At 35.6% G+C, this 24,892-nt stretch overlaps 1 pseudogene; it reads right to left on the reverse strand.

Annotated features, from left to right (window-relative positions):
• Positions 1-15,461: 15,461 nt before the first annotated feature.
• Positions 15,462-24,892, reverse strand: part of LOC131502137 (small ribosomal subunit protein mS25-like) — a 60,855-nt pseudogene continuing 51,424 nt past the window's right edge.

A 24,892-nucleotide genomic window follows, 5' to 3' on the forward strand; every position in this document is an offset into this window, starting at 1 on the left:
ATTATTATATATGTTTTCTTGTGGCATGTATGGCCAACTATGTGTTATATTCCATGAGGGCAAGGATTACAATATATGCTGATAATACCTTAAGTGTGCTAGTGAAGCCCAGTGTACAGAGCAAGTGAGTTGAGGGATCTTTGGTTTAGTAGAAATATAGTGGACTTATAAGCACAAGAGTTGAGTTCAAGTCCAGCTCTACTCTCTTAGCTGGTAATACTTTACTTTGAACATATTATAAGCATAATCTCTTAAAATAACAAAAATATATTTCCTTCCTGGTCTTTGTGGGTGTTAAAATAAATTTGTGATAGTACATAACAGGTCTTATAAATATCCTTCTTTTTTTTATTCTTTTTGAGAGATAGAGGCAGCGAGATAGAGTGTGAGTGGGGGAGGAACAGAGAAAGAGGGAGACACAGAATCTGAAGCGGGATCCAGGCTCTGAGCTGTCAGCACAGAGCCCGATACGGGGCTTGAACCCACAAACCACGAGATCATGACCTGAGCCAAAGTTGGAGGCTTAACTGACTGAGCCACCCAGGCACCCCAAATATCCTTCTTTTAATAAGCATTCATTTAATGTAATTAGGCAAAGAATTTAGAGAAGATTCACAAAAGGGCTAAAGTTATTTACAGCAGGGTTGGCCTTGGTTACGAGTGCCAGCAGGCAAGGTTTTGTCTCACAGCCATCTTCCCTAAGCATACATATGCTATTCATCTTTGCCCTTAATTCACCCATTGTTTATCTCTGTAAATTTTTAATGCACCCATTGTTTATCTCTGTAACTATTTATTGCAATTAGCATAATTCTGAAAAATTCTGAAATGACTCCCGAGATTCCTGCTGGAGATATGAAGGATTTTACTGTTATGATTAGGTCATATAATGTGACAAAATTCAAGGGATTATGCTGATGGAATTAATGTCCCTTATCAGTTGACTTTTGAGTTAATGAAAAGGAAGATCATGCTGGGTGGGCTTGACTCAATCAGGTGAGCCAAAAAAGGAACTGTGCTCTTCTTGAAACTAGAGATTTGAAGCAAGTGAGATATTTTCCTGGTGTCTTTGAAGGAAAAAAAAAACTGTCATGTTGTAGAGAGATCCATGTGGGAGGGAATGGCTGGTGGCCTGAAGGAAATGAGATGACCCCCAGCTGACATCCAGGAAGAAAATGGGGATTTTAGTTTTACTACATCCTCAAAAACAGAATTCTGCCAAAAGCCACATGAGCTTGAAAGATGACCTCAAGCACCAAATAAGATTGCAGCCCCTTGCCCCTTTGATTTCAGGCTGGTGAGACATTGAACATAGGTAACTCGGTTGACCCAAAAGCCTGACTTATGGGAACTGCAAAGTAATAAATTTGCGTTGTTTTAAGTCAGTAAATGTGGTAATGTGTTATGCAGTAATAGAAAATGAATATATGTATGTCATCTGAAGAGATACTTCGATTTAGGGTGTTGATTGGTGATAATAGTTTTGTGTTACTCCTCCCAGTAATATGCCTTAAGCCTAGAAAAGCTGCATGGTAGGAATTACAGTTGGTAAAAGCAGGGCAGGAAAGAGCAAATGAGGCAAACTTTAAGTACTCCTCTACTAGATATTAAGTCAATTCTTAAAGCTAAAATATTTGTTTATTTGTTTGTTTTACCTAGATGAGGAATAAAAGGTAGGAAAGAGATTTGACAATTTGCTAAGATGCAGGAAAATGCGGAGAAACAACATGATATAGTAGAATGAAAAACAGGCAATGTGGATTTGAGCCATGATACCACATTTAAGTAGCTATTAACCTGAGAGGATCTGCAAGATTTAGCCTGCTAAACTCTAAGGATGGGAGTATATAATTTCTATATCTTTTTTTGATAGAAAATGCTATGGCTCTTATAAATGATGAAACTTGCTGAAATTTGATTTATTTACAAAGAAATTTTTTGAAGACTAAACAAGGGTTTGAGTGGTGTTACTTAGTTATAAATTTTAGTTAGGAGTAATAAATTTGAGATATGTAATATATATTTAGACATGAATATTATTATAAATTACATTATTAGTATACGGTTAATATAACAATACTAAATATAACAGTATCAAAAATATATTATATTTCACAGAATTGTAGGGCAATAATTATTAAGAATCATCTCCCTTATCCCTTGCTTATATGCTTTAATTATCTCCAGTATATATACCCTTGCTTATATGCTTTAATTATCTTCAGTATATATACCCTGAAATTATGTGATGTATGATTGAAACACAAGATTGTCTGATTCAGCACAAGAAATGTAAGAGCAGTGAAAGTCCTATATCTTCTCCAAAATGCCCTATAACTTACCCCCCTGTATGGTGATAGTCTTTTCTCTAAACAAAGTTGTTTTCTAGTCTTCTGTTATTTAAAGGGATAGATTATACATCTAAGGACAGTGTTTTCATGGATATAATATAGTCCTTATTAGAACAAAATGAGAACAAAATGATGCTTTTCACCAAAAATAGGAAATACAATGAGACCTGAAACTGGGAATAATAGTTTTGCTGAATAACATATCATTACTGAGTTCTGAATGACTGAATTATAAATAGACTTGACACAATCATACATCAAATTTTTTTATTCCATAGTACTCTAATTGTTAACAGCCAGTCAGTTATCTTAATGATAATTAACATAGTAAAAGTACATTTAAAAGGACATTATAGTAGTTACGAATCAGTGAAAGCAAAGAAATTCAAAAATGAAGCAATATTTCATTCTTTAACTATATTAGCTGAAGCTTAACTCATGGAGGCATTAAAGCTGGAAATCTCCAATTAGGTCAGAAAGTCTTTTTCCCTAAACAGAAAAATAAGTAAATGGTAGACCGCCATGTGCTATCTTCACGTATAAAAGAAAACAAATTAACTATTCACGGTTATAGTACAGTATTTTAGTGTACACTCTGGGTTTCAATTATGGTCCTGCAGACTGAAAAATCATACACAGTTCAAAAGAAGTAATAGCTTGAACATATTACTAGTTGTACCCCATCTCTAAGGTCTGAGACTAGGAAAAATTATGAAATAAACTACTTTGCTTACTTATACCTCATTCTCCTTTCCTTCCTTCCTCTAGTATTTTATCCAAGGTCCCTTACATGCCCTGTGGATTTTTGAACAATTTACCCTTTCAACAAACTACACAAGTCTTACTGTAATTTTAAAGATGATTTTAACTCAATAATTGTCAGTTTTATGAGTTGGGGAGAATATGAGAGTAAATATGCACCCAAGTGTTTGTCAGTGTGTGTGTGTGTGTGTGTGTGTGTGTAAGGAAAGGCATTGCATATCAACTTGGTGAGTAGCACTCTTGATTTAACCAGTACAAAAGAATCCACGTGCAGAGAATATGCAAATATAGGAAACTAGGTAATTTAGAAAGCCTTATTGTTTCCTTAGGCTACCTGCAAGGAGAGTATGATGTATGGACTAACAATCTGCTTCTGGTTAATTAAAACTGCAATAGTTATGTGCATCCTTAGAGCTCAAAGAATGTTGATTATAACTTAAATGCATCCACTTTGTGCATAAAGTATTTGTATATTAGGCAAAATTTTGAAAAGAGAAATATATTGAATATAATATTTCCAATTTTCAGAATTTGAAAAACATGCTCATAATATCATATATTAATTTTATATAATCATTTTATAAGTTTCCCTTTTGAACAAAAAGCATCTAAGATTAAACACATGGGTCTGGAGTAAGAACACTACATACAATAGAATGGACATCATTTCTGGGTAGAAGGAAAATTGTTCAGAACATATAGAGAATACTGTTTAAGGCAACAAAATATTTCATTAAATGAAGTTTTTATATGAAATTATACTTTTAAGTGTAATATGATACAGTCTGGGTAATGTCAGGACATTATATTAGTCATTATTAAATTTTCAAAGTGTTATTATTTTTTTAAATGGAGCTAAAAATCCATTGCCATTATAAATAGACAATAACTGCAAAATGTAAAGGGAACTAGTTACTGAAAAATGCACCAGTTGCAGAGGTTTTCAACGGACTTCTCACTGCCTGTAAAGAGTGCGGACTGACTATAAATAAACAAATTCCTTGGTACAACTGTTCTCTTTACTTAGTGGCACAAATAGTGTGTTCACCTTGACTCACCCCGCTGGTGGGGACTGAGGCAGTGATGCATGCTTTATATTATTTTTTTAAAAAATCACATGATTAGTGCAAATATTTCAGATGAAGAGGGGCTGTTTTGATTGATTTTTAGCATGTTTGACAAGGAATATTACTGGAAATAGAAGACTTGGTAGCATACTTACAACCAGGCATTTGGATAGAAAATAAAAAAAGCATATGTCATTTCCCAAATTTTATTTATACTTGGGGGTAATTTGACCTTATAAACTTTAATTTCTTAGGTAAGTTTCCCCATCTCATATATACAGCATCACTACCCCCATTGCTGTTAACATGGTTGCATAAGCATATTTGCAGTTACATGCTGTCTGGAGTACAACCAGTTCTCTGCAGTTCATGCAGTTCAAATGAGAGAATTTCCTTCAAGGTTCCCAGTGATTACAATCAACATGATATATATGGATGATCTCTAGATTTATGTAGGGGATATTGTTGTTAGGTTTCAGTTTTTATTCTTTCATGATCCGTATACGTATACTGGAAGATCATGTGACAGTTGGCTGAAATTTGAGTTCCTAGAAAGCAAGAATAAATCAGAACTATTAGGTCATATAGGACTAAGGAGGTGGGTTGTTTTTTTTTTAATTTTAGGGGGCTTTTATTTTTGGTTTTCCATTGTGGAGTGGAAAATGCTCATTTAGATGATCAATTTGTTTTCATTTGAAGAAACTCTTAGAAACATGCATTTTAAAATTTCCAACCTAAAACTTTCACCTGATCCTGAGATTCTGGTGAAGGTAGTTATAAAATAAGTTGACCCCTGTCTATTTGGTAAGCCTTCAGACAACCTATTCTTCTAGCGATCTTGGGTCTGTAGCTACAACTTTTATTCAGAACCAGCAGATCTGCTTTTCAAACATCCCTAGTCTATGAAAGTAAGCTTTAAGTGCCCTGCAGACATTCAAAATTGCAATCTAAGTTCCGAGATAAGATCTAACAAAGGTAAAGATATTTTCTGATTTATATGGAACTTGGAAGTAATGTCTGGCAAAAAAATTCCAGAAGTATTTTTATTATTGCTTTGTTCAGGAAAGAAAAATCTGTAAAAGGATTTGAGCAAGAGAGCATGAAGCTCAACAACCCATTAAACCAAACATATAGAAGCTAGGAAATAGGATTAATGTCAAAAGATAAAGAGGCATGGTAACTGGTGGCTAAAATGAAGAGTCCATCATCATGTTCCAATCCCCATTTAAGTCTTCTGACAGAAGAAGAGTTCTGATATTGGGGTCAAATGAGGGACAATTCTCCAGAAGATGACATTAAACTGAGAAGGCAAGTATGTTTTCCTTTGATGAATCACCTAACCACTGACATAGGAACATACTCTGCTTTTAAAAGTCTTCTAGGTCAGCTGTACTGAAAGAAATATAATGATTTCTTGAACTCACCTTATAGTGACCTTTTGTATCATACCTTATTGAATAACCATATCCTAAACACTCCATGTAGCTATTATTGCATTCTCTCTATATATACCTTGATAAACATTACATATATATCAAAAGAATATCTCAGACGAAAAGTTCATGTCTAAAGAACATTTTATACTTTATTAAAAGAGATCCATTAATTCTAAAGAAAACATTGTAGTATAATATCAGCATAAAGTGTAAATTGGTTTAGGAAATACAAGGAATAATTCATTATCAATAATCAGCATTAAGTAACTCACAACTTTACCTTCCCCTTCTTCCCCCAATACTATATAAACACAAATAAGAATCTTTATTAAATAGTGTATAAAATGTATTTAAGATGAAAAAAAATACTGCCTTCAAATTTATTCTTTTTTAAAGTTTCTATTTAAATTCCCATTAGTAAATATACACTGTAATATTAGTTTCAGGTGTACAATATAGTGATTTAACAATTCCATACAACACCCCAATAGCCAATGCTCATCATAACAAATGCACTCCTTAATCCCCATCATCCACCTTCCCTCTGGTAACCATCAGTTTGTTCTCTGTAGTTAAGAGTCTGTTTCTTTGTTTTCTTTTTAAGATAAATAAAATGGCTTTAGATATTCACACTTTAGAGGTTAAGAAGCAACAATGACAATTTTTAATTTGAAAAATTTACACATTCCCAGGTGCAATTAATGTAGATAGAGAATGACTCCAACCGTTTTTGTTTTTAACATCATATTGAAAATATAGAAGAAATAATCTGGATATTGCTAGCAATGAAACTGTTAATAATTGTCTTTTATGTGGTCTCCAAATGTATATAGTGAATGTGCATTACATTTTTGGGGGAAAAGTAAATTTTATTTTTGAAGTACATTTTAAAAATATTTTGTCATATTTCAAAACATGTCATGTTTTGAGAAGGATCAGTGAAAAGTAAATAGAAGAAAAGAAAAAAAAAGAAGCTAGAAAAAAAGGCAGAACAGTAAGAAAGGGTGGATCCTAGGGAAGAAGAGAGAAGCGTAAAATAAAAACTAATATAAAGGGGTAGGAACTCAGAGGGACAAATGCTACTAGGTGTAAAAGCAAAGTGGAGTTATGCAAAGAAGGCTGATTCTTCCTCTGAGGGGCATTCCTAATTAGTTGGTAATATACAATTTATTTATTTATTCTTATTAAACATTTTTTAATATTTATTTATTTTTGACAGAGAGAGAGAGACAGAGCATGAGCGGGGGAGGGGCAGAGAGAGAGGGAGACACAGAATCGGAAACAGGCTCCAGGCTCTGAGCCATCGGCCCAGAGCCTGACGCGGGGCTCGAACTCACAGACCGCGAGATCATGACCTGAGCCGAAGTCAGACGCTCAACCGACTGAGCCACCCGGGCACCCCTAGTTGGTAATATACAATTTATACTAATGAATTATGATTGAACATTTACCAAACCATCCACTTTTTTTATCCCGCCCCCCAAAAAATCCAGAAGAGAACAGACCAATTGAGAGTATTCACAGGGAAGCTATGAGGAAGAATGACTAGGCACTAGAATTTTGGGCCAGATTTGTAAGGTAAGAAGACACATAGATTGGTAGAGATGAAGAGTGAAGAAAATCCAAGTGGGGAATGAAACATACAAAAGAATAAAGCTACGACTAAATAAAATGCCCTGGAGGGATCATAAAATAGCAGTACAAGATAAAAAAGTATTCTTACATCCATATCTGATACTTGAATTTGCTCTGAGTGCTGAGGCTGAAAAAAAGATAGGTCCTATGATTTGAATGGTATTGATTTCAAGCAAAGATATGTACAATTATTTATTTATATTAAATATTATAATTAAAATACATTAAAATACATGGTAATATTTTTATATTTTAGTATATATAAAATATGCATATCAGGTATATAGTACATCAGATTTTTCATCATCACAGGAATCGAGCATGTAATCATCCCATGAGATCTTATATAATACCTTGGACCTTGTTGGTGGATAACATCAATGAAAAGAGATTTTAATATAAGATGCTGCATGTGGGCCTAGCCTTAGAACACTGGGTCTTAATGCTTTAAATTGTGTGTAAAGCAAGAAATACTCTGTTACCAAGATTATCTGCTGCTAATTCGGATAATGAACACTGCAAATATGATCTACTTTTTCATGTCAAAACAAAGAGAACAACATGATGTCACAGATGTCAAAACAGCCAGACACTTATTCTTATTTCCTTCACATCTTTGGCTTGTTGAAATGGATATTTTTTTTGAAATTGTGGAACTGAATACTAATCTATAAACTCCTTCTGCTCACTAATAGAGTTAAGGTATTTTGCGGAGGTGGCGGGGGTGCAGGTGACAATACAGGAAGGTGTTAGTGAATCACATTCAGTTTGAGTGAAGTTTGCCTGCTAGCATTTCAAGCATCAGAGTCTCTATTAGCGTTTCCATGTAATTCTATGCACACATGTACATAAAAATCTCTGAGGCTGTACTCAGAAATGACTTACTATATGCCAGGAAGTACACAACTCTCCTATGTAACCTACACAAAAATCAATTTTCATTAACAAGAGTCTTGGTGTGCAATAGGGAACAAGAAGTTGCTATATGGAAATATTGTTTGTTTGTTTATTGATTTATTTAATTTTTAAGATAGCACAAGAAAGAAGAAACATCACTAGCATGACTGGAAGGATAAGTACTCAGACAAAAATGCCTTACTAATCTTCCTTTTTCAGAAAGGATAGAAGAAAACACTGAAGCAGGCCTTAGGCAAATTATTCAAGCAGATCTTCATAGTGGCAGCATTTGGGGGTTAATCTTTGCAAAGGATATATTGGTTTTGAATAATTTCTCCTATGTTCTGGATTAGAATAAACTATTCTTTTCTTAAATATCAGCTATCCATGTCATAATTTTTTTTCTCTACTTGCTCTTGGAAATAGGTATCCACTGTTCCCAAAACAGAGGACTTTTCTGTGGTTTGGAATCACTTGGTGCCCTTAGTAAGTAGGCTGTTGAAGGACACCAAACAACACACTGATATCCTTTTATCTATTTCATCAGAACATATTTCCACTTAGAAATCTTCTCCTCCAATTCTCTCTTGAAAATTTTGAAGAAGACTCTTCTTTTTTAGGATATCGTTTGTTGCTTGTCATTGTATTTTTTATTATTTATTTATTTTTTTTTGTTTTTGAGAGAGAGACAGAGACAGAGAACGAGCGGGGAAGGGGCAGAGAGAGGGAGACACAGAATCTGAAGCAGGCTCCAGGCTCAAAGCTGTCAGCACAGAGCCTGACACGGGGCTCGAACTCATGGACGGTGAGGTCATGACCAGAGCCAAAGTCAGACACTTAGCCAAATGAGGCGCCCTTCATTGGTACTTTTTAAAGAGCCTTATTTTTTAATCTCTTAAAGTGTTCCAGTTAGGTTGCATTCTATATGTCTTTTGTGTATATTGTACAGGTCATAACTAATTTCAAATTAGACTTAATAGGAAAATTTGTTTCAACATATATTAAAGACAACTAAGCAGTGCTGACTGGAACACAGTATGCATGTAAATAATACTTGTTCAAAGAAAGCCACATTTAACAAAAATTAATTCACAGTATTTTTACTAAATCTAAATTACAAAATCACTAACTATTCCTGTACCAAATATTTCTAAGCATAGTTACCAAGAAAACTTTCTCTGCTTTTTATATTACATGCTGCACTGTAATTACAATGTCACAAATAACAATTTAAGTAGAATAAATGGCAACATTACTTACATATGCCTTTGAAATAGACAAGGCTTTTTTTCCTTCAATACATTTTCCTTTCTAAACCATGATTTGCTTAAGGGACTATTAGTTTTATGTACTGGAGCAAAGTAGCAGTCAATTTTCCATTCATTAATTCATTGACCTTTTACTAGGCACCTACTCTGTGCCAGGATATTTAATATGTACTGAGAATATTAGATAAATAAAATTGTCTCCACAGTCATGATGCTCACATTGTAGTTGAGGTGGCAGGTACAAAAATAAATAATGACAAAACAATATGATAACTGAGAAAATAGATCCACTCTTCTTCCCCTCCCTCCAACCAAATAGGTCATGGTGTACAGCAGGTTAATTCTGTTAATGCTGATGTAAGTTGAGAAAGTTATTCAGAAGACAAGTTATATGAACTGAATATTAAAAATTAATTAACTTTCTAGTTGAGAAAGAAGTTTGAAGTGATATGAAAGATATTTTAAATGGAGGGAATAAAATAGAGGCATGAAAATGGATAAAACACTAAACAATGGAAAGGAATGTCAGTGAGAAGCAATGTGATATAATTGATAGCTGCAGAGAGACGCTGCATTTGTGAGTTCTCATGGATAAGTAGAGGATGATACATATGCAACTTAAGACTATTTAGTATGTTCTGTGTCATAGAAGCATCTAAGTTCCCTCTTTACGCTGAATTTGCACTCAGATATAAGAAAATAAAAGCTATCACATGTAATTTGATTTTTAAGTTAAGAGAAGCAATTAAGGAATGTATTTTTGGGTATTGTAGGAATAGACTGATGGTTATTTTATCCATGGACTTAATAGAAAATCATCCATGCTAGTTATTTAACTTAATTTTTTAATTTTTAACATTATTTATTTATTTATTATGAAATTTATTGTCAAATTGGTTTCCATATAACACCCAGTGCTCATCCCAACAGGTGCCCTCCTCAATGCCCATCACCGACACTCCTCTCCCTCCCACCCCCCCGTCAACCCTCAGGTTGTTCTCAGTTTTTAAGAGTCTCTTATGGTTTGGCTCCCAACCTCTCTAACTTTTTTTTTTTTCCTTTCCCTCCCCCAATGGTCTTCTGATAAGTTTCTCAGGATCCACATAGGAGTGAAAACATATGGTATCTGTCTTTCTCTGTATGACTTATTTCATGTAGCATAACACTCTCCAGTTCCATCCATGTTGCTACAAAAGGCAAGATTTCATTCTTTCTCATTGCCATGTAGTATTCCATTGTGTATATAAACCACAATTTCTTTATCCATTCGACAGTTGATGGACATTTAGGCTGTTTCCATAATTTGGCTATTGTTGAGAGTGCTGCTATAAACATTGGGGTACAAGTGCCCCTATGCATCAGCACTCCTGTATCCCTTGGGTAAATTCCTAGCAGTGCTATTGCTGGGTCATAGGATAGATCTATTTTTAATTTTTTGAGGAACCTCCACACTGTTTTCCAGAGCAGCTGGACCTGTTTGCATTCCCACCAATAGTGCAAGAGGGTTCCGCATCCTCTCCAGTATCTATAGTCTTCTGATTTGTTCATTTTAGCCACTCTGACTGGCGTGAGGTGGTATCTGAGTGTGGTTTTGATTTGTGTTTCCCTGATGAGGAGTGACGTTGAGCATCTTTCCATGTGCCTGTTGGCCATCTGGATGTCTTCTTTAGAGAAGTGTCTACTCATGACTTCTGCCCATTTCTTCACTGGATTATTTGTTTTTCAGGTGTAGAGTTTGGTGAGTTCTTTATAGATTTGGGATACTAGCCCTTTGTCTGATATGTCATTTGAAAATATCTTTTCCCATTCCGTCGGTTGCCTTTTAGTTTTGTTGATTGTTTCCTTTGCAGTGGAGAAGCTTTTTATCTTCTCGAGGTCCCAATAGTTCATTTTTGCTTTTAATTCCCTTGCCTTTGGAGACGTGTCAAGTAAGAAGTTGCTGCAGCTGAGGTCAGAGAGGTTTTTTCCTGCTTTCCCTTCTATGATTTTGATGGTTTCCTGTCTCACATTCAGGTCCTTCATCCATTTTGAGTTCATTTTTGTGAATGGTGTAAGAAAGTGATCTAGTTTCATCCTTCTGCATGTTGCTGCCCAGTTTTCCCAGCACCATTTATTAAAGAGACTGTCTTTTTTCCATTGAATATTCTTTCCTGTTTTCCTGCTTTCCAAAGATTAGTTGGCCATACTTTTGTGGGTCCAATTCTGGAGTCTCTATTCTATTCCGTTGGTCTATGTGTCTGTTTTTGTGCCAATACCATGCTGTCTTGATGATTACAGCTTTGTAGTAGAGGATAAAGTCTGGCATTGTGATGCCTCCTGCTTTGGTCTTCTTCTTCAATATTACTTTTGCTATTCGGGGACTTTTGTGGTTCCATACAAATTTTACAATTGCTTTTTCTGGCTTTGAGAAGAATGCTGGTGCAATTTTGATTGGGATTGCATTGAATGTGTAGATAGCTTTGGGTAGTATTGACGTGTTGACAATATTTATTCTTCCAATCCATGAGCACAGAATTTTTTTCCATTTCTTTGTATCTTCTTCAATTTCCTTCATAAGCTTTCTATAGTTTTCAGCATACATATCTTTTACATCTTTGGTTAGGTTTCTTTCTAGGTATTTTATGCTTCTTGGTGCAATTGTGAATGGGATCAGTTTCTTTATTTGTCTTTCTGTTGCTTCATTATTAGTGTATAAGAATGCAACTGATTTCTGTACATTGATTTTGTATCCTGCGACTTTGCTGAATTCATGTATCAGTTCCAGGAGACTTTTGGTGGAGTCTGTCGGGTTTTCCATGTATAATATCATGTCATCTGCAAAAAGTGGAAAGCTTGACTTCATCTTTGTCAATTTTGACGCCTTTGATTTCCTTTTGTTGTCTGATTGCTGATGCTAGAACTTCCAACACTATGTTAAACAACAGTGGTGAGAGTGGACATCCCTGTCATGTTCTTGATCTCAGGGGGAAAGCTCTCAGTTTCTCCCCATTGAGGATGATATTAGCTATGGGCTTTTCATAAATGGCTTTTATGATGTTTAAGTATGTTCCTTTTATCCTGACTTCTCAAGGGTTTTTATTAAGAAAGGATGCTGAATTTTGTCAAATGCTTTTTCTGCATCGATTGACAGGATCATATGGTTCTTCTCTTTTCTTTTATTAATGTGATGTATCACGTTGGTTGATTTGCAAATGTTGAACCATCCCTGCAGCCCAGGAATGAATCCCACTTGATCATGGTGAATAATTCTTTTTATATGCTGTTGTATTCGATTTGCTAGTATCTTATTGAGAATTTTTGCATCCATATTCATCAGGGATATTGGCCTGTAGTTCTCTTTTTTTACTGGGTCTCTGTCTGGTTTAGGAATCAAAGTAATGCTTGCTTCATAGAATGAGTCTGGAAGTTTTACTTCCTTTTTTATTTTTTGGAATGGCTTGAGAAGGATATGTATTACCTCTACTTTAAATGTCTGGTAGAATTCCCCAGGGAAGCCATGTGGTCCTGGACTCTTATTCATTGGGAGATTTTTGATAACTGATTCAATTTCTTCGCTGGTTACGGGTCTGTTCAAGTTTTCTATTTCTTCCTGTTTGAGTTTTGGAAGTGTGTGGGTGCTTAGGAATTTGTCCATTTCTTCCAGATTGTCCAGTTTGATGGCATATAATTTTTCATAGTATTCCCTGATAATTGCTTGTATTTCTGAGGGATTGGTTGCAATAATTCAATTTTCATTCCTGATTTTAAATATTTGGGTCATCTCCCTTTTCTTTTTGGGAAGCCTGGCTAGAGGTTTATCAATTTTGTTTATTTTTTCAAAAAACCAACTCTTGGTTTCATTGATCTGCTCTATAGTTTTTTTTAGCTTCTATATTGTTTATTTCTGCTCTGATCTTTATTATTTCTCTTCTTCTCTTGGGTTTGGGGTGTCTTTGTTGTTCTGCTTCTATTTCCTTTAGGTCTGCTGTTAGATTTTGTATTTGGGATTTTTCTTGTTTCTTGAGTTAAGCCTGGTTTTTAATGTATTTTCCTCTCAGGACTGCCTTCGCTGCATCCCAACGCATTTGGATTGTTGTATTTTCATTTTCATTTGTTTCCATATATTTTTTAGTTTCTTCTCTAATTGTATGGTTGACCCATTCATTCTTTAGTAGGGTGTTCTTTAACCTCCATGCTTTTGGAGGTTTTCCAGACTTTTTCTTGTGGTTGATTTCAAGTTTCATAATATTGTGGTTTGAAAGTGTGTATGGTAGGACCTCAATTCTCGTATACTTATGAAGGGCTGTTTTGTGACCCAGTATGTCATCTATCTTGGAGAATGTTCCATGTGCACTCAAGAAGAAAGTATATTCTGTTGCTTTGGGATGCAGAGTTCTAAATATATCTGTCAAGTCCATCTGATCCAATGTATCATTCAGGGCCCTTGTTTCTTTATTGATCCTGTGTCTAGATGATCTATCCATTGTTGTAAGTGGAGTATTAAAGTCCCCTGCAATTACCACATTCTGATCAATAAGGTTGCTTATGTTTGTGATTAATTGTTTTATATATTTTGGGGCTCCCATATTTGGCACATAGACATTTATAATGGTTAGCTCTTCCTGATGGATAGACCCTGTGATTATTATATAATGCCTTTCTTCATCTCTTGTTACAGCCTTTAATTTAAAGTCTACTTTGTCTGATATAAGTATGGCTACTCCAGCTTTCTTTTCACTTCCAGTGGCATGATAAATAGTTCTCCATCCCCTCACTTTCAATCTGTAGGTGTCCTCAGGTCTACAATGAGTCTCTTGTAGGCAGCAAATAGATTGGTCTTGTTTTTTCATCCATTCTGATAACCTATGTCTTTCGGTTGGAGCATTTAGTCCATTTACATTCAGTGTTATTATTGAAAGATATGGGTTTAGAGTCATTGTGATGTCTGTAGGTTTCATGCTTATAGTGATGTCTCTGGTACTTTGGTCCTTGCAACATTTCACTCACAGAATCCCCCTTAGGATCTCTTGTCGGGCTGGTTTAGTGGTGATGAATTCTTTCAGTTTCTGTTTGTTTGGGAAGGACTTTATCTCTCCTTCTATTCTGAATGACAGACTTGTGAATAAAGGATTCTCAGCTACGTATTTTTTTCTGTTCATCACATTGAAGATTTCCTGCCATTCCTTTCTGGCCTGCCAAGTTTCAGTATATATGTCTGTCACTAGTCTTATGGGTCTTCCTTTGTAGGTTATAGCCTGTTTATCCCTAGCTGCGTTCAGAATTTTCTTTATCCTTGTATTTTGCCAGTATCACATGATATGTCATGCAGAAGATCGATTCAAGTTATGTCTGAAGGGAGTCTTCTGTGCCTCTTGGATTTCAATGCCTTTTTCCTTCCCCAGATCATGGAAGTTCTCATCTATGATTTGTTCAAGTACACTTTCAGCCCCCTTCTCTCTCTTCAGCCCTTCTGGAATTCCTATGATACGGATGTTGTTCGTTTGATTGCATCACTTAGTTCTCTAATTTTCCCCTCATACTCCTGGATTTTTTTATGTCTCTTTTTCTCAGCTTCCTCTTTTTTCATAATTTTATCTTCTAATTCATCTATTCTCTCCTCTGCCTCTTCAGTCCGTGCTGTGGTCGCCTCCATTTTATTTTGCACCTCATTAATGCATTTTTTAGCTCCTCATGACTATTTCTTAGTCCCTTGATCTCTGTAGCAATAGATTCTCTGCTGTCCTCTATGCTTTTTTCAAGTCCAGCGATTAATTTTATGACTATTATTCTAAATTCTTTTTCTGTTATATTGCTTAAGTCGTTTTTGATCAATTCGTTAGCTGTCGCTACTTCCTGGAGTTTCTTTTCAGGAGAATTCTTCTGTTTCATCATTTTGGGTAGACCCTGGGGTGGCTCCAAACTTCAGGGCACTTCGCCTGTACTGTCCAGAGTAACTTGTGTTGGTGGTCAGGGCCGCAGTCAGACCCGAAGTCTGCCCCCAGCCCACTGCTGGGGCCACAGTCAGACTGGTGTGTACCTTATCTTTCCCTCTCCCAGGGGCAGGCCTTACTGTGGAGTGGTGTGGCCCCTTTCTGGGCTACTTTCACACTGCCAGGCTTGTGGTACTGCTTCGATGGGATCTGCCCAAGGGCGTCTTAGCCAGGGTGGATCCACAAGGTGCACAGGGGTGGGAGGGACAGGCTTAGGTCGCTTTGCTGTAGGTGGTCCCCTGCGGGAGGGCCCTGCAGCACTGGGAAGGAGGCAGACCCTTGGAGGGTTGGATTCACAGAAGCAGAGTTGGGTGTTTGCGTGGTGCAAACAAGTTCCGTGATGGGAACTGGTTCCCTTTGGAATTTGGGCTGGGGGATGGGAGAGGGAGATGGCGCTTGCCAGCGCCTTTTTTTCCCTCCCGAGCTGAGCTCTGTCTTCTGGGGCTCAACAACTCTCACTCCCGGTGTCCTCTTGCCCTCCTGCTCTCCGAGCAGAGCTGTTGACTTTTAACATTCCAGATATTAAGTCCCCCTGGTTGCCTGAATTCACGCAGTCCAGCCCCTTCGCTTTTGCAAGCCAGACTTCAGGGGCTCTTCCTTGCGGTGCAGGCTGCCCCTCCACTGCCCCGGCTCCCTCCCGCCGGTCCGTGTAGCGTGCACCATCTCTCTGCCCTTCCTTCCCTCTTTCGTGGACCTCTTGTCTATGCTTGGCTCCAGAGAGTCCACTCTGCTAGTCTTCTGGTGGTTTTCTGGGTTATTTAGGCACATGTGGGTGGAATCTAAGTGATCAGCAGGACACGGTGAGCGTCTTCCATGCCACCCTCTTCCAGTCTCTCTCAAGGTTTCATTCATTTCTTAACATATTTCTGTCCATTCCCTCTAAGGATGTTCAGACCTTGAGCTCCTGGGTCAGAGCCAACAATAATTTTAAGTGCAGAGTTCCAGCATTTTCTATTTTCAGGAAATCTCAAGTTATCTCCAGTTTGTCAGCCTAAAAAATCCGCAATAGAGCCACAGCAGGTGAGGAGCAGAGCCGTTGCCAAACCACCTATTTATTTATTTAGAGAGTGGGAGGGGCAGAGAGAAGGAGGGAGAGAATCCCAAGCAGTCTCTGCACTGTCAGCACAGAGCCTGACATAGGGTTTGAACCATGACCTGAGCCTAAACCAAGAGTCGGCCAGATGCTTAACCAACTGAGCCACCCAGACACCCCTGTTTTTTACTTTTAAAAATAAACAAGCAAACTCAATATTTTCTAAAGTGTTTTGAAAAATGAATAATTCATATTCTTACAAAACTATGAGACATGGTTAGAAATTTAGAGTTTAAAATTTATCTTTCTTGATGTAGACTATGTGCCAAATATCACTGTTAGGAAGAATAATTCTTTCCCTACTAAGTGCATGTATCCCCTAAAATATACCTCAGCCCTGTAGTGAATGACAATATTTTACACTCTGTAACCTATATCCTGGAAATTCAGGCTGACACTTGTTATGATGTCACTAATGTCCCAAATTGGTATTCTGGGTTCCTTTCACCCATGATTCCAACTGCTTACAAGAGATGGGCCTAAATAATGCTTGCTCCTAAGTCAATTATTTGAAAATAGAACCTGTAATGTGAGATTTACTATGATACTCTTAACTTTGTAGTGAATTGAAGTGTTTGTAGCATCTGTAAAATTGACTGATAGTTTCTTATAGTGCCAGCAGTTCTACAAAGAATAAGACTTTTATGTTCAGAAAAGCAGCAAGGTCAAACAACTATGAAAGGTGGACTGGAAATGCTACTTCTGATTTTGTAGAAATACTGAAAGCAGCTTATACAAATGCTTTGCTTCAAGGAAGTGAATGTGTGGGGAGAAGGAGAATGCTGCCTATGGGAGGAAAATAAGGAAAAACAGATTCATGTGCCACTGATTTGAAAAATAGATGCAAATTTGTTTAGATGACATAGTTAATATCTTTTAATATTTTATCTGGGGGAATGAATGGATTGCTTTCTGTGTTCCATTTTGTTGGGTGCAAGATATACTACCATGTATTAAGAAACAAACGCCTAAGCCTATACTAGTCAAGTGGGGAGAAAATACTTTAACATTCTTCAACTCTAGTAGTCTGTTCCTTCACTCTCTAGAACTGAGACTGAGTTTTCAAATTTGCATAAGGTAGTACTTCATGTGAGGATTGGAGAGTAGGTTCTTCCTCCCTCCACCACATATATTTATGATGAAAGTCGAGTTTTCTCCCATGTATGACTTTGGTAGAGTACATCATTCCTCCCTGTGAGAATCAAAGAGATATACCCTGTTATGGGCTTATTTCTCTCCATATAAATATATTTCCTACAGCATCAAGGCCTAGTATTAATATATTATTTCATATAATTTTCACATAATTTTACTACTTTCCCCCCAAAAATGTTGGAATACATTCTCTTAAGCATGTCCTTTCATAAATCGTTCCCTATTTCCTCCCTCTAATTTTCAAGAATACTTAGGTTAAGTAGTAACTCTTCTTTACTAATATTCTTACTCAATCTTACTGGGTAATCACTAGCCGTATGGTATATTATAATTCCTGACAAATTTGTCCATTTGCTTGCTTCTGATTCCCATGATATCCCAATAATTGCATTGCACATTAGTAAGTTTCTAGGCAGACCTATGGGGCTTCTCTACTGAGAGTCTTAATTAAACTTGTTCTAAATTAAAACAACCTTTGCTGAGACACTTGTCAGACCAGCTTTAAAGGTTTGCTTGGGACACAGGAGGCAATGCCATGATCAGTGGAAGCATGACAGAGGTCAGGACCTAAGCAGTAAACTTGATGATACACAGGGAGGTAATTTATTATACCCACTAGACCTGCTAATATGATGGAGGACAGGTAGGGAGGTAGGATGATTAGGAAAGAATGTAAAATATTAGGACAAAGAATAAAAGTGATACAATTTTGTAGTGCTATTGTACACCACCCCACCTCCTAAAAATAAACCTCCAAAATAAAATGGAAACCATAGCTGTATTTTATAGTGCCAAGAAGCTGGAAGAATATTTAAACATCTAGTCAACCTTCTAGGTTTTGGTTCATTAGGGTTAGTGCTGGTCCTTGTCTTCTGAGCCTCATCCACATTTAAAAAAATTATCTGTGGATTTCTCACCATCTTATGATAAGAGTTTCACAATCAAATTCTTCCTATAATTCAATGACATCATGCTTTCTTCATCCTTTACTTGACTCAGGAAAACTATTCTGAAGAAAGAAACTAATTAATCGAATTACACTAACATATAAATGAATGATAAGTTTTAATTTATTAATTTTTTATGGATATTTATATTTGACAGTAGAAAAACCCCTGCTCAGTTTATGACCAAATATGAAGCTGTAAATAAAAGGTTCAAATTTGGTACACTTTGCTGGATAAGTGTTTCCTTCTAGAATATCTTGTTTTGACTATAGATCAAAATTTTTTGCTAAAATGCTTTTGCCCTGCAAAGGAAATCATCAACAAAATGAAAGGCAACCTACAGAATGGGGAAAAATATCTGTAAACTATCTATCTGATAACAGGTTAATATCCAATGTATATAAGTAACCCATACAACTTAGTAGCAAAAAAATAAACAATCCAATTAAAAAATGGGCAGAGGAGTTGAATAGACATTTTTCTAGAGGAGATATACAAATGGCCAATACGTACATGAAAAGGTGCTCAAGGTCACTAATCATCAGGGAAATAAAAATTAAAACCAAAATGAAGTAGCAACTCACACCTATTTAAATGACTGTTATCAAAAAGACAAGAAATAAGAAGTGTTGGTGAGGATGTGGAGAAAAGGGAAGCTTTATGCACTGACAGTGGAATGTAAATTGGTGCAGCCACTGTGGAAAACAGATGAAAGCTCCTCAAAAAAATAATAATAGAACTACCACATGATCCAGCATTCCCTCTTCGGGATATATACCCAAAGGAAATGAAATTTCTATCTCTAAGAGATATCAGCATGCTCACGTTTATTATAGCATTATTTACAATAGTCAAGGTATAGAAACAACATATGTCTATTAATGGATGAATGGATAAAGAAAATGTGTGGTTTATACACACATATATATACATATAATAAATATGTATACATATAATATAGATATATATTAATATATTAATTTTATCATATTAGTTACATTAATAACATAATAATAATATAATATAATTACTTATACTAATTATATGAAATTATCATTAACATATTTATATTAAAATAAATGTATTGATTATATTAATAATATAATAATATATTATATTATATTAATTATATTATTTATATTAAGAATATATATATTATTATTAACCCATTAGAATAAAATCCTTCCATTAGTGACAATATGGATAGACTTTCAGGGCATTATGCTAAGTAAAATAAATCAGAAAATGATCTCACTTATAGGTGGGATCTAAAAGAACCAAACTCGTAGAAACAGAGAGTAGATTGGTAGTTGCCAACAGCAGGGGCTTGAGGAGTGGGGAAAATGGATGAAGGCAGTCAAAATATATAAACTCAGTTATAAGATAAATCAGTTCTGGAGATGTAATGTACAGCATGGGGACCATAGTTAACAATACTGTATTGATTATTTGAAAGGTGCTCAGAGAGTAGATCTTAAAAGTTCTTATCACAAGAATTGTAACTATGTGAAGTGATGGGTGTTAACTAAAATTACTGTGCTCATCATTTTGCAATATATACATATATCAAATCATTATGTTGTAAGCTTCAAACTAATGCAATGGTATATATCAATTAAATCTCAATAAAGTTGGGAAAAAACCCTAGCTCTGAATCTGATAAACATGAGTTAAATTTTGGATCTTCCACTAAATAGTTGTGTGACTTCAGGAACTTTCTAAATCTATTTCATAAAAAGCATAAAGAGCCTAAATGTCCATCAACTGAAGAATGGATAAGGAAATTGTGGTTTATATACACAATGGAGTACTACGTGGCAATGAGAAAGAATGAAATATGGCCCTTTGTAGCAATGTGGACAGAACTGGAGAGTGTTATGCTAAGTGAAATAAGTCATACAGAGAAAGACAGATACCATATGTTTTCACTCTTATGTGGATGCTGAGAAATTTAACAGAAGTCCATGGGGGAGGGGAAGAAAATAAAAAAGAGGTTAGAGAGGGAGAGAGCCAAAGCATAAGAGACTCTTAAAAACTGAGAACAAACTGAGGGTTGATGGGGGGGGGAGGGAGGGGAGGGGGGAGGGGTATTGAGGAGGGAACCTTTTGGGATGAGCACTGGGTGTTGTATGGAAACCAATTTGGCAATAAATTTCATATTTAAAAAAATAAATAATAAACAATAAATAAAAATAAAATATCAAAAAAAGCATAATGATAGTTCTTTCTTGTGGTATTATTTTGCATATTAATGATACAGTGCATGTAACTCCCTTAACTTTGTGCCTGGCCCACAGTAAACACTCAAAAAATGCTACCTATAATTATTAAGCCTCATATACAAGTTGGAAGTACTTTGCAAGCCCAACCTTTAAGATAATATATAGTACATAGATTTATTTTTTTAAAAAAACTATATGTAGGAAATAATATATTCATACTTTCTATCTGGGACCCAATATTATTTAATTTTTGTTGTTTTATAGTAAATAATGTTTCTTGGTATTGGATGAAACATTTCAAAAATTTTGTTATAGTAGCTCATACATTTACATAAATTTTACTTGGTTCCATTCCAGTAGATTATCTGAACGATAAGCATAATCCTATTCACTGTGTTCAGTTTTTGATTAGGAAAACAAAAACAACAGTAATAAATTGTTTTTCCTCGGACAAGTATAATTAAGGACGAATGATAAACTTTGGTTAGTAGGTAAAATATTTTTGAAATACCTCCTGAATTAGGTTTACTTATTGGTAAGCCAATCTCTCTTTCACATCTTGCCATCAAGTTGTAGTCATGAGATTTGGTTAATAAAAAGCAATAAATGATACTAAGTAGAAAACCTGAAGATTGTTTCCTTTGACCCAGGCATACTAGAGAGAAGTACTTGACAGATAGCAAGTAGAATTCCTATTCTTACATCCTAGGGGATTCTGGAGAGAACAAGATAGAGTCACTTGGATAAAGTCAGATGTCACTTTTTGTTCACATTTCAAACTCTCTTCTCTATTTGATTCTGACCTTCAAGTTATGTATTTCTGTGTGTGGTGGAGGAAGGGATCATTAGAGATACCTAGGTATGAATGCAGGAGATTAAAAGTATTTAGGCTAGTGTCCCATTTTCTCAAGTATAGGGATATTATGGACTGAATTGTGTCCTCCCCCACTTCAAATTCACATTTTGAAGCCCTAACCCTCAATGTGACTGTATTTGCAGATAGTCTTTAAAGGTAATTAAGATTAAATGAGGCCATAATGGTGAGGCATTAGTCAGGACTTTTGGCCTTATAAGAAGAGGAAGATCTCACACTCTCACTTTCTTGCTCGCTTTCTTGCTCTCCCAATTTTTTTTTTTGTTATCTTTCACTCCTGTCTGCATATGCACAAAGAAAGGCCCTTGGAATACATAGGAAGAATATGGCTGAGTAAAAGCAAGGAGGAGAGCTCTCACCAGAAACCAAACCTGCTAGCACCTTGATCTCAGACTTTCCAGCCACCAGAACAATAAGAAAATAAATTTATCTTGTGTAAGCCACACAGTTTGTGGTATTTTATTATGGCAGCCCTAGCTGACTAAGAAAAGGCCTAAGCTGTAAGTCTCTAAAAGCAACACACATAGTTATTTCCAACATGGTAAGAGATTAATAATGCAACATCTCTGAGTGGTGCCAATATATAGGTAAGCTTGAGGTAATGTTTCGGTTCCCCAAGTTGTATAGGTAGAAAGGACTCAGAAGCTCCCTATATCCCAGTAAATCAACTTGGAAATGAGAGTGTAGGTGTACAACTCCAAGGCTTCCAGCCAGGAAAAGGAGGCTGTTTTTTTGGGGTTTTTGAGTGAGGACATTGAATCTTGGGTAAATGACTGAGCCATGAGTTCTAGAGGTGAGTTTCAGCACATCAACCCAAGAGACCTAATGAGATTCATCTTGTCCTGTCAGTTACCAGTCCAGAGAACACACCAGTCCAGTCATTCTTCAGTAGTGACTGGCAAGAATCTAGAGATCAGTCTTCATCACAAATTCCATAAGCATACCCTTCTTGAAATATCCAGATTCCCTCTTATAGGAGAAGAGTTGAGGAATTCTGAAAGACTAAGAACTTATCTGAATCCATCAAACACAAACGGAGTCATATGAAGGAAATACTTGAATCACTGAATAAATCTAAGCCTTAGTTTATCAGGCTGGAAAATGATTCTGTAGTTCTTGTCTCTCCATCCATCTCTGACCTTGCTATCCAAAGGATGGGACTCTTCAGAAAGACCAGATTATTAATTTCTGAAGAAATAAAGATGTTACATTAGCTTTGCAAATCTTTATATAAGGTGAATAAATTTTGCAATCCTAATACACTTATTTGCTCTTGAGATCATATTGCTCCTGGGGTGAAAATTCAGTTTCCTATCATTGAACATCTGTAAGAATTTGGTAGTTATTACTTGATGTGTTGGGCTAAAAAGATTCTAAGGCTTCATCTTGACACTGCGGAAACAAATTCCATGATTGATGATAGGTGTTAGCTTTAGAAATGGGCTGCAGTAATAGAGGCACATTTTCTAAGTATTTGTTGACAGTGGCTTATATTGATGGGAGGCAGAAGTTCTCCATGTAGAAAAGAATTTCCTAAGCCCAACGCTTGACACTTGTTTAAATTGCTGGTTAGATTTCCTGATATGAAGGAAACACTGCATCCACGTCTGTCTTCTAAGAGAATGGCATATGTAATTTTAAGTGATAAATGTTCTTTTATTTAGGAAAAAGTCTTGATGGGACATTTTGCTCATCCTGGATTATTGAAGGGCATTATTCCCCCGCAGTAGTATCCAAATAGGGAAACCAGAGGATTTTGTAAAAGAAACAAATTCTCCATCATAGGTGCCCCAAACAGCTTAAAAAGTATTTTTGCTGCTGCATTTTTGCTTCTTTCCTTGAAACTTACTCATTCCAGATATCAACTACCTAATCTGATTAAAAAAAAAAAAAAAAGAATCCATGCCAAGAGCTTTAAAGCATCTTCACAAGTAGCAGTTCTTTAGCTGAGACCTTCTTATGTTGCCTAATCGATTAATGGTTCTTGGTGGGAATTTCACTCAGTGGAGGATAGTGGCTCCGAAGATAGATATTTAGGGCAATCCAGTCATACTTGATGCATTTGTAAAGACAGCCATGCCTGCCTTACTGATTTCTTCAATGATTCTTAGGAACTAGTTTTATATTTATCTTTTTAATGTCATAATCAGTTGCCAAAGGAGGTGACTTATTCAGAAATTGTTCAGATATTTTACTATAAATAATACTATTATTCTTGTGATTATTATTTATAAATAGGACCTAACCAAGGTTTTATATAATGCATTCTTCACTCAATTTGGAGTTGTTAAGTTACTTAAGAGTTTTAAAAATCCTGTCAATATTAGGAAGAAAAGTACACAAAATAAAAAATGTGGAGCAAAGAAGGACAAATACAGACTTAATCAGTATAAGGATAGAGAAAGTGCAAGAAAATCATAGGATTGACTGGCTTTCTTTTTTTTTATTCTTCTTCAAGCAAGGTCACATTTCTTAGATAAAAGTAAATTAATTGTCTAATTTCTTGGCGCATAGTAGGCACCCAATTCACTTAAAACATTCCCAGAATATGCTACAATATGAATAAAATAATCTCATTATATTTGACAGTTTGATACTTAAAAATTAGTTTTATAATTCATACATGTAAATCAAAACAATACCAATATATAATATATTGTCAGATCTTTATACATACTCTATTATTATACATATAACATTACACTGCAATTATTACTGTATATATCTTTCTACCTTAAAAGACTATGACCTCTTCAAGGGTCATGCTTTCATCATCTGTGTATCACAGAGCTTCTTGTGAAGAGTAGGTACTCAGAAAATATGTGTTGAATATTGGTTGAATATTGGTTGAAAATTGGTTGAATATTGGTTGGTAATGATAGTCATTTTATTTTCCATTTTTAAAAAGATGAGGATTGAACCTCCTACAATCATATATGTTTCTACAATCATAAAAGATGAAAGTAGAGCAGCCATTCGTTAACAATCTGATTACCTATATATCAAGCAGCAGCATAATAATAATACTTTTACCTCCATCATTAATATGCATATAATTAGTTTCAAGATTGCACATGTCTAATAAGATGATTCCGCTATTTAGGAGACCTTTAACTCTGCCAGAATGTCATGGAAATAGATTCAGGCATGCTCTTTCTAGATCATCTCAATAATAAGTTATAAATGTAACTAATACTTACTTTGTAGTTGGAAAAC

This window comes from Neofelis nebulosa, chromosome X, assembly GCF_028018385.1.
Source record: "Neofelis nebulosa isolate mNeoNeb1 chromosome X, mNeoNeb1.pri, whole genome shotgun sequence".
In the NCBI taxonomy this organism is placed as follows: Eukaryota; Metazoa; Chordata; class Mammalia; order Carnivora; family Felidae; genus Neofelis; species Neofelis nebulosa.